The sequence below is a fragment of the Scyliorhinus torazame genome, chromosome 7 (genome assembly GCF_047496885.1).
Source record: "Scyliorhinus torazame isolate Kashiwa2021f chromosome 7, sScyTor2.1, whole genome shotgun sequence".
Lineage (NCBI taxonomy): Eukaryota > Metazoa > Chordata > Chondrichthyes > Carcharhiniformes > Scyliorhinidae > Scyliorhinus > Scyliorhinus torazame.
Window position 1 is genome coordinate 186541161 of NC_092713.1, and position 13543 is coordinate 186554703.

General features: G+C 54.0%; 1 protein-coding gene across 1 annotated transcript in view; it reads right to left on the reverse strand.

The window, feature by feature from the left end:
• The window catches only part of LOC140426739 (E3 ubiquitin/ISG15 ligase TRIM25-like), a 133032-nt gene that overhangs the window by 100670 nt on the left and 18819 nt on the right, over nucleotides 1-13543 (reverse strand). The window lies entirely within an intron of this gene.

Genomic DNA, 13543 nt, shown 5'->3' on the forward strand with positions numbered 1-13543 from the left:
TACAGGCCCAGAGACCCCGACGACGATACACTCAGCCCCTTTGAAACAATTTATCTGCCCATTCCAGAACCTGACCTGCCACCCGATGATAGCAACCCCCCCTGACCACCTCTCTACGGACCATGAAGTACTGACACCGTGACAATTCCTGTCGTTTGACGAGAAATTACGAAATGGACCCCACATCGGCACACGCCGTGTTAGCACGCAAACTCCATGTAAGTGTTTGGCACCCGGGAGATGGAGACGGCTACGAATCTGACTCCCACCATGGTAACCCCTTTGCAAATCTTTTTGAAATGGAATCTTGAGGTGTCCAGATGATGAGAGTCACGAACCGATGGAGATTTACGGTGTCCTGTACCCTTATGGAGCCTGCCCGTTTTTTTTCTTTAATTTGTTATCTTTAAATGTTGAATGTTTGTTTATTTGTGCGACTACTCGTGTCGCTCTCACCGAATTTCTTGATAATTTCTTCTTTCGGTCTCACACCAAAGTTCTTGATGCAGTCATAATTACTCGTCTAACGCCACATGGCAGTTAGTGAAACAAGTTTGTCGGCAACCCATATTGTTACAAATTTGTTCCGTTCTTGGAAGGTCACTCAGGCAGTGGAGTAACGGCACTGATCCCTGCCCTGCCTGGGGATCCCCTATGCATTTGGTCAGCCAAGCTCGGGTAGTGGTGCAACAGCACTGATCACCGCCCTACCCGGGGTTCCCATTAATTCTTGCCCTCCCGCGAATCATACACACCACCCCATTCAACTACTTGGTTTTGAAACTCTTTTTCTGTTTTTTTCGAGTCCTGTGGTTTAAAGAATGCTCTTTGCCACTACTTTTGCCCCTCCCGGCAACCCTTCGGTTGCTATTCCCCCAAATACTATTTACATGTAAGAAACACTTGGTTGGAAAAACAATTTTGCAGAGGATGGAGAAATTTCTGCCCACTCAGCTCATCGACCACAGACTGCGAGAGTGCTCGCACTGTGACACAGTATTTGTTTGGGATGTCTTCTCTCCGCAAATGGTTGTTTAAAAAAAAATTTAAAATGAGGGAGTCACATAGGGTGACGATTATAATGGGAGAATTGACGTTAAGGAGACACAGACGGAAACACAAGATGTTAAACAACACGATGATAACAGACACTATGCTTGTCTCCTTAGAGAGATACAAAGACACTCGACGATGAAGGAAAACCAAAACAAGATGAAGACGACCCTGATAATCGGCATTATGATCGTCGCTGGAACAGTCCAGTTGCGCGCGTTACCTACCTCCACCTCCCTCATCACACAGGCCCCGAGCATGAGCACCCAACACAACACCCCCAGCCCGGTCACTACACCCCACATAGACTCAGCCACCGATACCCCCACATGGTGTGAGAACCTCATCAAGTGTGATGTGTTGGGTGCTCTGGATCCGTGGAACACATACAGGCCACCAACACTTAAAATAGTGCAACACTATTTTATTAAGTTAGAAACTGTTGCACATACTTTCACTGTGGGTTAACACGATGTTCGATTAAACTAAAGACCAATGCCTGTCCTAACCAGTCTATGCACTCAGCACATGGTGAAGATCTGTGCTGTAAGCTGTAAGCTCTGTCCTTCTGAGAGGCTGCATCCCGAATGAGCGGGAACTCTAATGCCCTCTGTCTATATAGTGAGTGTGCTCCAATTGGTGATTGGCTGCGATGTTGTGTGTGTTGATTGGTCTTGCTGTGTGTCCATCAGTGTGTGTGTCTGCACCATGATATACTGCTGTATATTATTAAATCCCCCTTTTATAAAAAAATGTATGTGTGGCAATAAATAATGTGTGGTGAGAATGGTCCTAACTACGTGTGGGGTGCGAAGACATATTTACAGGACAACGTACATGAGAACTAAGCTATTTATATGGGAAGGTGCCTGGTGCAGAGAAGCAGTATGCAACAAGGGTAACGAGATCAACACTATATGCAAACCAGGGAAACGATCAAACAAAGCAACGAAACAATTCAGAGAGTCCATAAATTCGAAAAGTTCATAAATCTAGTCTATGAGGTGGGCGACAAATTCTGGTTGACCGCCTCAAGGATGGGTCGTGAGCCGCCCGTTCAGGAGCGGGCTGGACTGCGTCAAAGTCAGGGGGAGGTAGGGTGACAGGGAGCTCTGCAAAGTCCATGGTAGGGTCAGCAGGAGGGCGAGGCGACACTGGAGGATCACGTGGCGAGCGTGGAACGAGACGCAGGGCGTGTCGATTGCAGCGCAGAATAGAGCCATCCGGTAGACGAACCAGGAACGAGCGGGGGGCCACCTGCCGAGGGACAATAGCGGTTGCAGACCAGCCACCATCCGGAAGATGGATGCGAACGTTGTCATCTGGAGCCAGAGCAGGGAGATCAGCTGCACGGGAGTCATGAGCCGCCTTGTGCTGTGCACGAGACAGCTGCATCGGCGAAGGACCGGAACGTGGTCGAGGTCTGGGACATGGATGGATGGCACCGTCGTCCTCAGGGTGCAACTCATGAGTAACTGGGCTGGCGACAGGCCAGTGGACAGTAGGGCAGAGCGATAGGCCAGCAAGGCAAGGTACAAATCAGACCCAGCATCGGCAGCCTTGCATAGGAGCCGTTTGACGATATGTACTCCCTTCTCTGCTTTGCCGTTGGATTGGGGGTACAGGGGACTGGACGTCACATGGGCAAAATTGTACAGCCTGGCAAAGCTGGACCATTCTTGGCTGGCGAAGCAGGGGCCATTGTCCGACATAACCGTGAGCGGGATGCCGCAAAGGTTTCTTTACATGCACGAATGACTGCAGACGAGGTGAGGTCATGCAACCGTATAACCTCCGAAAAGTAGTCCACGATCAGGACATAGTCGCTACCCAGCACGTGGAGGTCAATGCCTACCTTGGTCCATGGTGACGTGACCAACTCATGGGGTTGCAGGGTCTCACGTGGTTGGGCCGGCTGGAAGCGCTGACAAGTGGGGCAGTTGAGTACTGTGTTGGCTATGTCCTCATTAATGCCGGGCTAGTACACTGCCTCTCGGGCCCGTCGGCGACACTTTTCCACACCAAGGTGGCCCTCGTGTAGGCGCATGCTATACGGGATGACAATGCGGTCCAGTTTTAGAAGAACCCCGTCTACTACCGCCAGATCATCTCTGACATTATAGAATTGAGGGCATTGGCCCTTGAGCCACCCGTCCGTTAGGTGGCTCATGACACGCTGTAGCAAGGGGTCAGCCGCCGTCTAGGGGCGAATTTGGATGAGCTGTTCATCCGAGGCAGGTAGATTGGAGGCCGTGAATGCCACATGGGCGTCAACCTGGCAGACGAATCCTGCTGGGTCACATGGAGTGTTGACTGCCCTGGACAGAGCGTAAGCAATGATGAGGTCCTTGGTATACACCCCAGGCAAGCTGCATCCGGCGAAGGACACTTGCCTGGTGTGTATACCAGCTGGAAGTCATATCGCCGTAGCTTGAGAAGAATACGCTGGAGACGAGGCGTCATGTCGTTCAAGTCTTTCTGTATTATATTGACCAGCGGCCGATGGTCAGTCTCGACGGTGAATTGAGGGAGTCCGTAGACATAATCGTGAAACTTAGCAACACCGGTCAGAAGGCCCAGGCACTCCTTTTCTATCTGCGCGTAGCGCTGCTCCGTGGGGGTCATCGCACGTGACGCATATGCAACGGGGGTCCATGGTGAGGCTTCATCACGTTGAAGGAGCACTGCCCCAATGCCGGATTGACTGGCATCGGTCTAAATTTTGGTCTCCTTTGCTGGATCAAAGAAAGCTAACACCAGGGCGGTGGTCAGTTTTGCCTTGAGGTCTCTCCATTCGCGCTCGTGGGCAGGGAGCCATTGGAAGTCTGTCGTCTTCCTGACCAGCTTCCTGACCGTGGTATGAGAGGTGAGGTTAGGGATGAATTTCCCTAAAAAGCTGACCATGCCCAGAAATCGGAGGACCGCATTCTTGTCCTCTGGTGTTTTCATAGCTGTGATGGCAACTACCTTGTCCGTATCCTGCTGCACACCCAATTGGGAGGTGTGGTCCCCGAGGAACTTAAGTTCTGTCTGACCAAAAGAGCATTTGGCCTTGTTGAGGCGGAGGCCATGCTCATGTGTACGTCTGAATACGCGCTGGAGGTGACTAACATGCTCCTGTGGGGTGGTGGACCAAACGATTATGTCATCGACATAGACGCAAACACCTTCAATACCTTCCTTCTGATGCAGAGATGATCCCAAACGGCATCCTGTTGTAACAATATCTGCCTGTAGCGCACAAAGACTCCGAGAGACGAATAGAGTGAAGTCGATGAGGCTTTATTAAGCGTGACTGTTTCCCCTGCAGTTCGGTAGTAGACTGCCTGCGGGGGAGGACTCCAGGTACTTATACTCCGCCTTCAGGGCGGAGCTAGAGGTCAACGTCCAACCAGGACCCGGGATCTGTCAGCCAATGACATCATGGCTTCACAGTCCCACATGACCCCTAATGCACTCTGCGCAGATGTGGCAGTTCCTTGTGACTGTACGGACCTCCTCTAAGGAGTATGGGAGGTTGCGGGACTTGATAAAGTGGTAAAACCGAGTGACCCCCGGGTGGCAGAGGTCCTCGTGGAGGGTTTGGAGGTGGATAATTTGTGCGTTGGCACATGTGCCGCGGGATAGGGCATCGGACAGCTCGTTCAGCTTTCCGGGACAATACAAGATCTCGTAGTTGAAGGTGGAGAGCTCGATCCTCCACCTTAAGATCTTGTCGTTTTTGATTTTGCCCCTCTGTGCATTATCGAACATGAAGGCTACCGACCGTTGGTCCGTGAGGAGAGTGAATCTCCTGTCGGCCAGGTAATGCCTCCAATGTCGCACAGCTTCCACTATGGCTTGGGCTTCCTTTTCCACTGAGGAGTGGCGGATTTCTGAAGCGTGGAGGGTTCGGGAGAAAAAGGCCACGGGTCTGCCCGCTTGGTTAAGGGTGGCCGCTAGAGCTACGTCGGAGGCGTCGCTCTCGACCTGGAAGGGGAGGGACTCATCGATGGCGCGCATCGTGGCCTTTGCGATATCCGCTTTGATGTGGCTGAAGGCCTGGCAAGCCTCTGTCGACAAAGGGAAGGTCGTGGTCTGTATTAGGGGGCGGGCCTTGTCTGCGTACTGGGGGACCCACTGGGCGTAGTATGAAAAGAACCCCAGGCAGCGTTTTAGGGCTTTTGAGCAGTGCGGGAGGGGAAATTCCATGAGGGCGCGCATACGTTCGGGGTCGGGGCCTATTATCCCATTGCGCACTACGTAGCCCAGGATGGCTAGCTGGTTGGTGCTAAAAACGCACTTGTCCTCGTTGTACGTGAGGTTCAAGGCTTTAGCGGTCTGGAGGAATTTTTGGAGGTTGGCGTCGTGGTCCTGCTGATCGTGGCCGCAGATGGTTACATTGTCGAGATACGGGAACGTGGCCCGCAACCCGTGTTGATCAACCATTCGGTCCATCTCTCGTTGGAAGACCGAGACCCCATTTGTGACGCCAAATGGGACCCTTAGGAAATGGTATAATCGCCCGTCTGCCTCGAAGGCTGTGTACTTGCGGTCACTTGGGCGGATGGGGAGCTGATGGTAGGCGGACTTGAGGTCCACGGTGGAGAAGACTTTATATTGGGCAATCCGATTGACCATGTCGGATATGCGGGGGAGAGGGTACGCGTCTAGTTGTGTGTACCTGTTGATGGTCTACCGAACTGCGGGGGAAATAGTCACGCTTAATAAATTGTAGCGCACAAAGACTCCGAGAGACGAATAGAGTGAAGTCGACGAGGCTTTATTAAGCGTGATTGTTTCCCCCGCAGTTCGGTAGTAGACTGCCTGCGGGGGAGGACTCCAGGTACTTATACTCCGCCTTCAGGGCGGAGCTAGAGGTCAAAATCCACCAGGACCCGGGATCTGTCAGCCAATGACATTATGGCTTCACAGTCCCACATGACCCCTCATGCATACTACCACACTGCCAAAGGGGGTATTAAATGTACAGAGTTTCCTGCTGGATTTATCGAGCTGGATTTGCCAGAATCCTTTTGAGGCGTCGAGTTTGGTAAAGAGCTTGGCGCGAGCCATCTCACATGTGAGCACTTCGCACTTGGGAATTGGATTGTGCTCTCTCATAATATTGCGATTTAGATCCTTGGGATCAATGCAAATTCTCAATTCGCCGGAAGGCTTTTTTACACATACCATGGAACTGACCCAGTCGGTCGGTTCCGTGACTTTGGAAATCACTCCTTGGTTCTGGAGGTCCTGCAGCTGCTGCTTGAGGCAGTCCTTAAGGGGTGCTGGGACCCTGCAAGGTGCGTGCACCACAGGCGTGGCATTCGGTTTTAATAAAATCTTGTAGGTGTACGGGAGCGTGCCCATGCCCTCAAAGACGTCGTGGTACTGGTTGATAACGGCGTCGAGCTGCACCCTGAAGTCAGTGTCCTGAAAGGCAGGTGTGTCAGCAGGAGAGAGAGAGTGAACTCTCTGAACTAGGTTCAACAGCTTGCATGCCTGCGCGCACAAGCAGGGAGGCTTTCGAGGAGCCCATGATTTCAAAGGGAAGGATGGCTTTGCGTGACCTGTGCGTCACTTCAAGTTGGCATGAGCCACTGGCAGCAATGGCATTGCTATTATAATCTAATAGCTGGCAGGCTGATGGGAGGATGGCTGGTTTGACACGAAGGCTTTGGAGGTCAGACCGCGCAATGAGATTGGCGGAGGCACCGGTGTCCAGGTGGAATCGTATTTGGGACCGGTTGACCGTAAGGGTGGCACACCACTCATCTATCGGATCGATGCTGTATACCGATAGAGGCTGGATTTTGTAACGATACCGACTCGAAAAGGCACCTTCGGGTCCTCAGTGTCAATATCGGGTAGCAGGTTCGAATCGGGCTCGGTGATCATGGGTTGAATGGCTCGGACATTCCTGCGGGGCTGGCTGGAGCGACGAGAGTTGGCAGGCTGAGCTGATCTGCATAAAGCAGCATAGTGGCCAAGTTTGCCACATCGCAGGCATCGTCGGGATTTGGCAGGACATTGACGCTTTAAGTGGGCGGAACCACAGTTGCCGCACCTTGTAGCGTCAGTACGTTCGCTGCACCACCACGCATGCGTGGTGCGGTCGTATGTGGTGCGCGCCTGCGCAGTACATTCGTCGACGTTGCCATCCCCTTGTTCGCTACGCACAAGCGCGGGAGTCAGCGAAAAGTGCACAAAATGGCTGCCCGCGTCCAGGCCCTGGAGTTGCTCAATGGCTTGGACCCGTTCTGCCTCGTGGGGACCTTGCCGCGCCGTTTCAGCTGCTTGGATGTGGGAATACCGACTCGTGGCGTGTTCATGTAGCACGCAGTTCTCGATGGCAGCCACTAGGGTGAGCTGCTTTACCTTGAGGAGCTGCTGGCGTAGGGGGTCTGACTGAACACCAAAAATGATCTGGTCGCGTATCATGGAGTCGGAGGTGGGCCCATAATCACAGGACTGCGCAAGGAAATGCTGTTGGAATACATAGCGCTCAAAACTTTTATTCACCTCGATGTCGCAGTGACTGTCAAACTTAAGAAAGACCGTCTTGAATTTTGATTTATCTTCACCATCAGCAAAGGTGAGAGAATTGAAAATGTGGATGGCATGTTCCCCGGCCATGGATAGGAAGAGAGCGATCTTCCTAGTGTCTGTGGCTTCAAGGTAGAGCTGGAAACGTTGTTTGAATATCTTCCAGTTGGCCCCTAGGTTACTGGTGATGCGGATGGCTGTATGCTGGTGGAAGGCAGATCACTTGCAGGTAGGTCTAAGTTCTTTTTAAAAAAATATATTTGTTCAAGTTTTTTAACACAATTTTTCTCCCTTACAAACAATAACCACCACCCCCCTCGTGGATGAGCAAGATATATACATGGCAAAATGATATATTTACACAGCTTTGTACACTGGCCCTCACCCGTACGTGCCAGTTTCCCCAACCCTTCATGTTATCTCTTGCTCATCCACCCTCCCAGGCAGTCCACACTTTCCCCAGCCTCCCCCCACCCCCCCCCCCCCTCCCAGGACTCCCCCTCCAATCCCCCCCCAAGGTTGCTGCTGCTGCTGAACGAACTTCCTCTAACGCTCCGCGAGATAGTCTAAGAACGGTTGCCACCGCCTGTAGAACCACTGCGCAGACCCTCTCAAGGCGAACTTAATCCGCTCCAACTTTATGAACCCAGCCATATCATTTATCCAGGCTTCCAGGCTGGGGGGCTTTGCCTCCTTCCACAATAGCAAGATCCTTCGCCGGGCTACTAGGGATGCAAACGCCAGAATGCCGGCCTCTTTCGCCTCCTGCACTCCTGGTTCGTGCACTACTCCAAATATTGCTAGCCCCAGCTTGGCTTGACCCGGACTTTCACCACCTGAGATATTGCTCCCGCCACTCCTCTCCAGAACCCCTCCATTGCCGGGCATGACCAAAACATATGGACATGGTTCGCCGGGCTCCCTGAGCACCTTCCACATCTGTCCTCTACCCCAAAGAACCTACTCAACCTCACCCCCGTCAAGTGCGCTCTGTGGACCACCTTAAATTGTATCAGGCTGAGCCTGGCACACGAGGAGGAGGAATTAACCCTACCTAGGGCATCAGCCCACAGACCTTCCTCGATCTCCTCCCCCAGCTCCTCCTCCCATTTACCCTTCAACTCTTCTACCAGCGCTTCCCCCTCTTCTTTCAACTCCTGGTGTATTTCCGACACCTTGCCCTCCCCGACCCATACACCCGAGATCACCCTATCTTGAATTTCTTGTGCCGGGAGCGACGGGAATTCCCTCACCTGTCGCCTCACAAAAGCCCTCACCTGCATATATCTAAAGGCATTTCCCGGGGGTAACTCAAACTTCTCCTCCAGTGCCCCTAGGCTCGCAAACGTCCCGTTGATGAACAGGTCCCCCATTCTTCCAATTCCCGCCCGATGCCAGCTCTGGAACCCCCCCGTCCATCTTCCCCGGGACAAACCGGTGGTTACCCTTGATCGGGGACCACACCAATGCTCCCATTGCACCCCGTTGCCGTCTCCACTGGCCCCAGATCCTTAGCGTTGCCGCCACCACCGGGCTCGTGGTATACTTTGTCGGCGAGAGCGGCAGCGGTGCCGTCACCAACGCCCCCAGGCTCGTTCCTTTACAGGACGCCATCTCCATCCTCTTCCATGCCGCCCCCTCTCCCTACATAGCCCACTTACGGATCATCGCCACATTTGCTGCCCAGTAGTAGCTCCCTAGATTTGGCAGCGCCAACCCTCCTCGGTCCCTACTGCGTTCCAGGAACCCTCTCCTTACTCTCGGGGTCTTATTCACCTACACACACACCCCATAATACTCCTGCCTACTCTCTTAAAAAAGGCCTTAGTGATCACGATGGGAAGGCACTGAAACACAAACAGAAACCTCGAAAGGACCACCATTTTGACCGACTGCACTCTACCCGCCAGCGAGAGCAGTAACATGTCCCATCTCTTAAAATCCTCCTCCATTTGCTCCACCAACCTCGTCAGGTTCAGTTTATGTAGGGTCCCCCAACTCCTGGCTATCTGGATCCCCAGATACCGAAAGCTCCCCTTCGCCCTCCTCAGCGGTAGGCCCCATCCCTCTTTCTTGGTCCCCCGCCTGTAATACAAAGAGCTCACTCTTCCCTACATTGAGCTTATAGCCCGAAAACTCCCCAAACTCCCTTAGAGTCTGCATGACCTCCACCAGCCCCTCCATTGGATCCGCCACGTACAGCAACAAGTCATCCACATATAGCGACACCCGATGCTCTTCTCACCCTCAGACCACCCCCCTCCATTTATTAGACTCCCTCAATGACATGGCCAATGGTTCGATCGCCAATGCGAACAACAGGGGGGACAGGGGGCACCCCTGCCTCGTCCCTCGGTACGGTCGAAAGTACTCCAACATCCGCCGGTTCGTCACTACACTCGCCATCGGGGCTCTGTAAAGGAGCTTAACCCAATTGATAAACCCTACCCCGAACCCAAACCTACGCAGCACCTCCCAGAGGTACTCCCACTCTACCTGGTCAAAGGCCTTCTCCGCGTCCCTAGCTGCCACTATCTCCGCCTCTCCCGCCTCCGATGGCATCATTATCACGTTTAAGAGCCGCCGCACATTGGTGTTTAGTTGCGTGCCCTTTACAAATCCCGTCTGGTCTTCGTGGATTACCCCCGGGACAGTCCTCGATCCTCGTGGCCAGCACTTTTGCCAGCAATTTTGCATCCATATTGAGGAGCGAGATCGGCTTGTACGATCCACATTGCAGTGGGTCCTTGTCCCGCTTTAGGATCAAAGAAATTGTCACTTCCGACATTGTCGGGAGCAGGGTCCCCTCCTCTCTTGCCTCATTAAAAGTCCTCACCAGTAGCGGGGCCAACAGGTCTGCGTACTTCCTGTAGAACTCCACCGGGAATCCGACCGGTCCCGGGGCCTTCCCCGCCTGCATGCTCCCCAAACCCTTGCTCAGCTGCTCCAACCCAATTGGTGCCCCCAAACCAGCCACCTCTTGCTCCTCCACCCTCGGGAATCTCAGCTGATCTAGGAATCGTCTCATCCCCTCTTCCCACGCTGGGGGCTGGGATCTGTACAGCTCTTCATAAAAGGCCTTAAATACCTTGTTTATTTTCGTCGCACTCCGAACCGTGGCTCCCCTTCCATCTTTGACTCCCCCTATTTCCCTCGCTGCCATCCTCTTACGGAGCTGGTGTGCCAGCATCCGACAAGCCTTTTCCCCATACTCGTAGGTCGGCCCCTGTGCTTTCCTCCACTGTGCCTCCCTCCACTGTGCCTCCGCCTTCCCTGTGGTCAACAGGTCAAACTCCGTCTGGAGCCGTCGTCTTTTCTCAAGTAATCTTTCCTCCGGGGCCTCTGCGTATCTCCTGTCCACTCCCATACTCCCCCCACTAACCTCTCCCTTTCCATACCCTCTGTTTTCTCCCTATGAGCCCGAATGGAAATTAGCTCTCCCCTGATCACCGCCTTCAACGCCTCCCATACCACCCCCACCCGCACCTCCCCGTTGTCGTTGGCCTCCAAGTACCTTTCGATACACCCTCTCACCTTCCCACACACCACCTCGTCCGCCAGCAGTCCCACATCCAGCCGCCACAACGGGCGTTGGTCCCTAGCCTCTCCCAGCTCCAGTTCCACCCAGTGCGGGGCATGGTCCAAAACGGCGAGAGTCGAATACTCCGTCCCCTCCACTTTCGGGATGAGCGCTCTACCCAGAACAAAGAAATCTATCCGGGAGTAGGCTTTGTGTACATGGGAGAAGAAAGAAAATTCCCTGGCCTGCGGCCTTGCAAACCGCCATGGGTCCACTCCCCCCATCTGATCCATAAACCCCCTAAGTACTTTGGCCGCCGCTGGCCTCTTTCCAGTCCTTGATTTGGAGCGGTCCAGTGCTGGATCCAACACTGTATTGACGTCCCCTCCCATTATCAGGCCTCCTATCTCCAGATCCGGAATGCGCCCCAACATGCGCTTCATGAATCCTGCATCATCCCAGTTCAGGGCGTATACGTTTACCAACACCACCCATGTCCCTTGCAGCCTACCGCTCACCATTACATATCGCCCTCCATTGTCCGCTACAATAGTCTTGGCCTCAAATGACACCCGCTTTCCCACCAATATTGCCACCCCTCTATTCTTCGCGTCCAGTCCCGAGTGGAATACCTGTCCTACCCATCCCTTTCTTAGCCTGACCTGGTCCGCCACCTTCAGGTGTGTCTCTTGGAGCATGGCCACGTCTGCCTTCAGTCCCTTTAAGTGCGCGAACACTCGAGCCCTCTTCACCGGCCCATTCAGGCCCCTCACATTCCACGTTATCAGCCGGATTGGAGGGGCTCTCACCCCCCTCCATGCCCCGCCGACTAGCCAACTCCTTTTCTGGGCCAGTCCCGTGTCCACGCCTCCCTCACCCTCCAGTCCCCCAGAGCGGGGACCCCTGTCCCAACCACCTCTTGTGTCCCATTCCCTTTCGGCCAGTGCAGCAGCAACCCTTTTTCCCCCCCTTCCCACTCTCCCCTCCCCTCCGCTAGACCCCTGTCTAGCTTTTTTGCTCCCCCCATGTCACTCCCGTAAGTCAGCTGACGCCTGCTGACCCCGGCTTCCCCCGCCGTCCCATTGACCTCCCCGCGTGGGAGTCTCCCAATCCATATGCATTCCTTTGTTCCCCTTCCCACCTTTCCAAAGCCCGCTCCGCCCCCTCTGGCGCAGCTCCTGTCGCAGCCTTGTCTCTCTCCCCCAGCCCATGTAACATTTCCTGCGCATGATTAACAACCTATATACAACCATCACACATCAAAACCCAAAACATCCCCCCCACCCTCACAAACCCTCAGTTAGAGTCCAACTTTTCGGCTTGTACAAAGGTCCACGCCTCTTCAGGCGTTTCGAAGTAATACTGTTGGCCCTTGTATGTGACCCACAGTCGCGCTGGCTGCAGCATTCCGAATTTCACTTCTTTCTGATACAACGCCGCTTTGGCCCGGTTGAAACCCGCTCTCCGCTTTGCAACCTCCGTGCTCCAGTCCGGGTATATTCAGATCTCTGCATTGTCCCACTTACTGCTCCGCTCCTTCTTGGCCCATCTCAGGAACCACTCTCTGTCCGTGAACCGGTGGAACCTCACCACCATCGCCCTTGGCGTCTCATTTGCCTGGGGCCTCTTTGCCAGCACCCGATGTGCCCCGTCCAACTCCAGCGGCCTCGAAGGGGCCTTCGTGCCCATCATCGCCTCGAGCATCATGCTCGCGTATGCCCCGGCATCAGCCCCCTCCACTCCCTCAGGGAGACCCAGGATTCGCAGATTCTTTCTCCTCGACCTGTTCTCCAAGTCTTCGAGTCTTCCCGCCCACCTCTTGTGTAGCGCCTCGTTCTGCTCCACTCTCACCGCCAGGCCCACAAGCTCGTTCTCGTTCTGACTGACTCTTTTCTGTACCTCCTGGATCTTAGGTTCGTGGGCCTTCTGGGTGAACCCGAGTCCTTCAATTGCCGAAAGCTAGGGCGCCAACATCTCCTTGCGCATCTCCTCGCGCTGCTCCTCGAAGCAGCGCTTGATGAACTCCTGCAGCTGACTTTTGTCCCTGGCCGCTGCCATTTTGTTTTCTTCCCCTCACTTCTCCCGTTGCTCCAGTGCCGCTCCTTTGGCCGTTACACTTCTGGTCCGTTTCATAGAAGTTGGAGGGGGACCTTTCTCTTCCCTTCCCCACGGGCTGCGTCAAAAAAAAAAAAGTTCCATTGGGTCTCCTCTAACGAGCCCGAAAGTCCGTGGTAGCGGGAGCTGCCGAATCGTGCGGCTTAGCTCCGCATAGCCGCAACCGGAAGTCGAGAGGGAATCCTTTTGGCAGTGTTCGCTTCACCAGTCTGCACCAAAATGTCTATGGAAACTCCTGAAAAAGGTCTGGGAGTCGGTTCCAGACGGGAGCTGCCGAATGCGCGACCTACTCCTCCATGGCCGCCACCGGAAGCCTCGTCCCTGCTT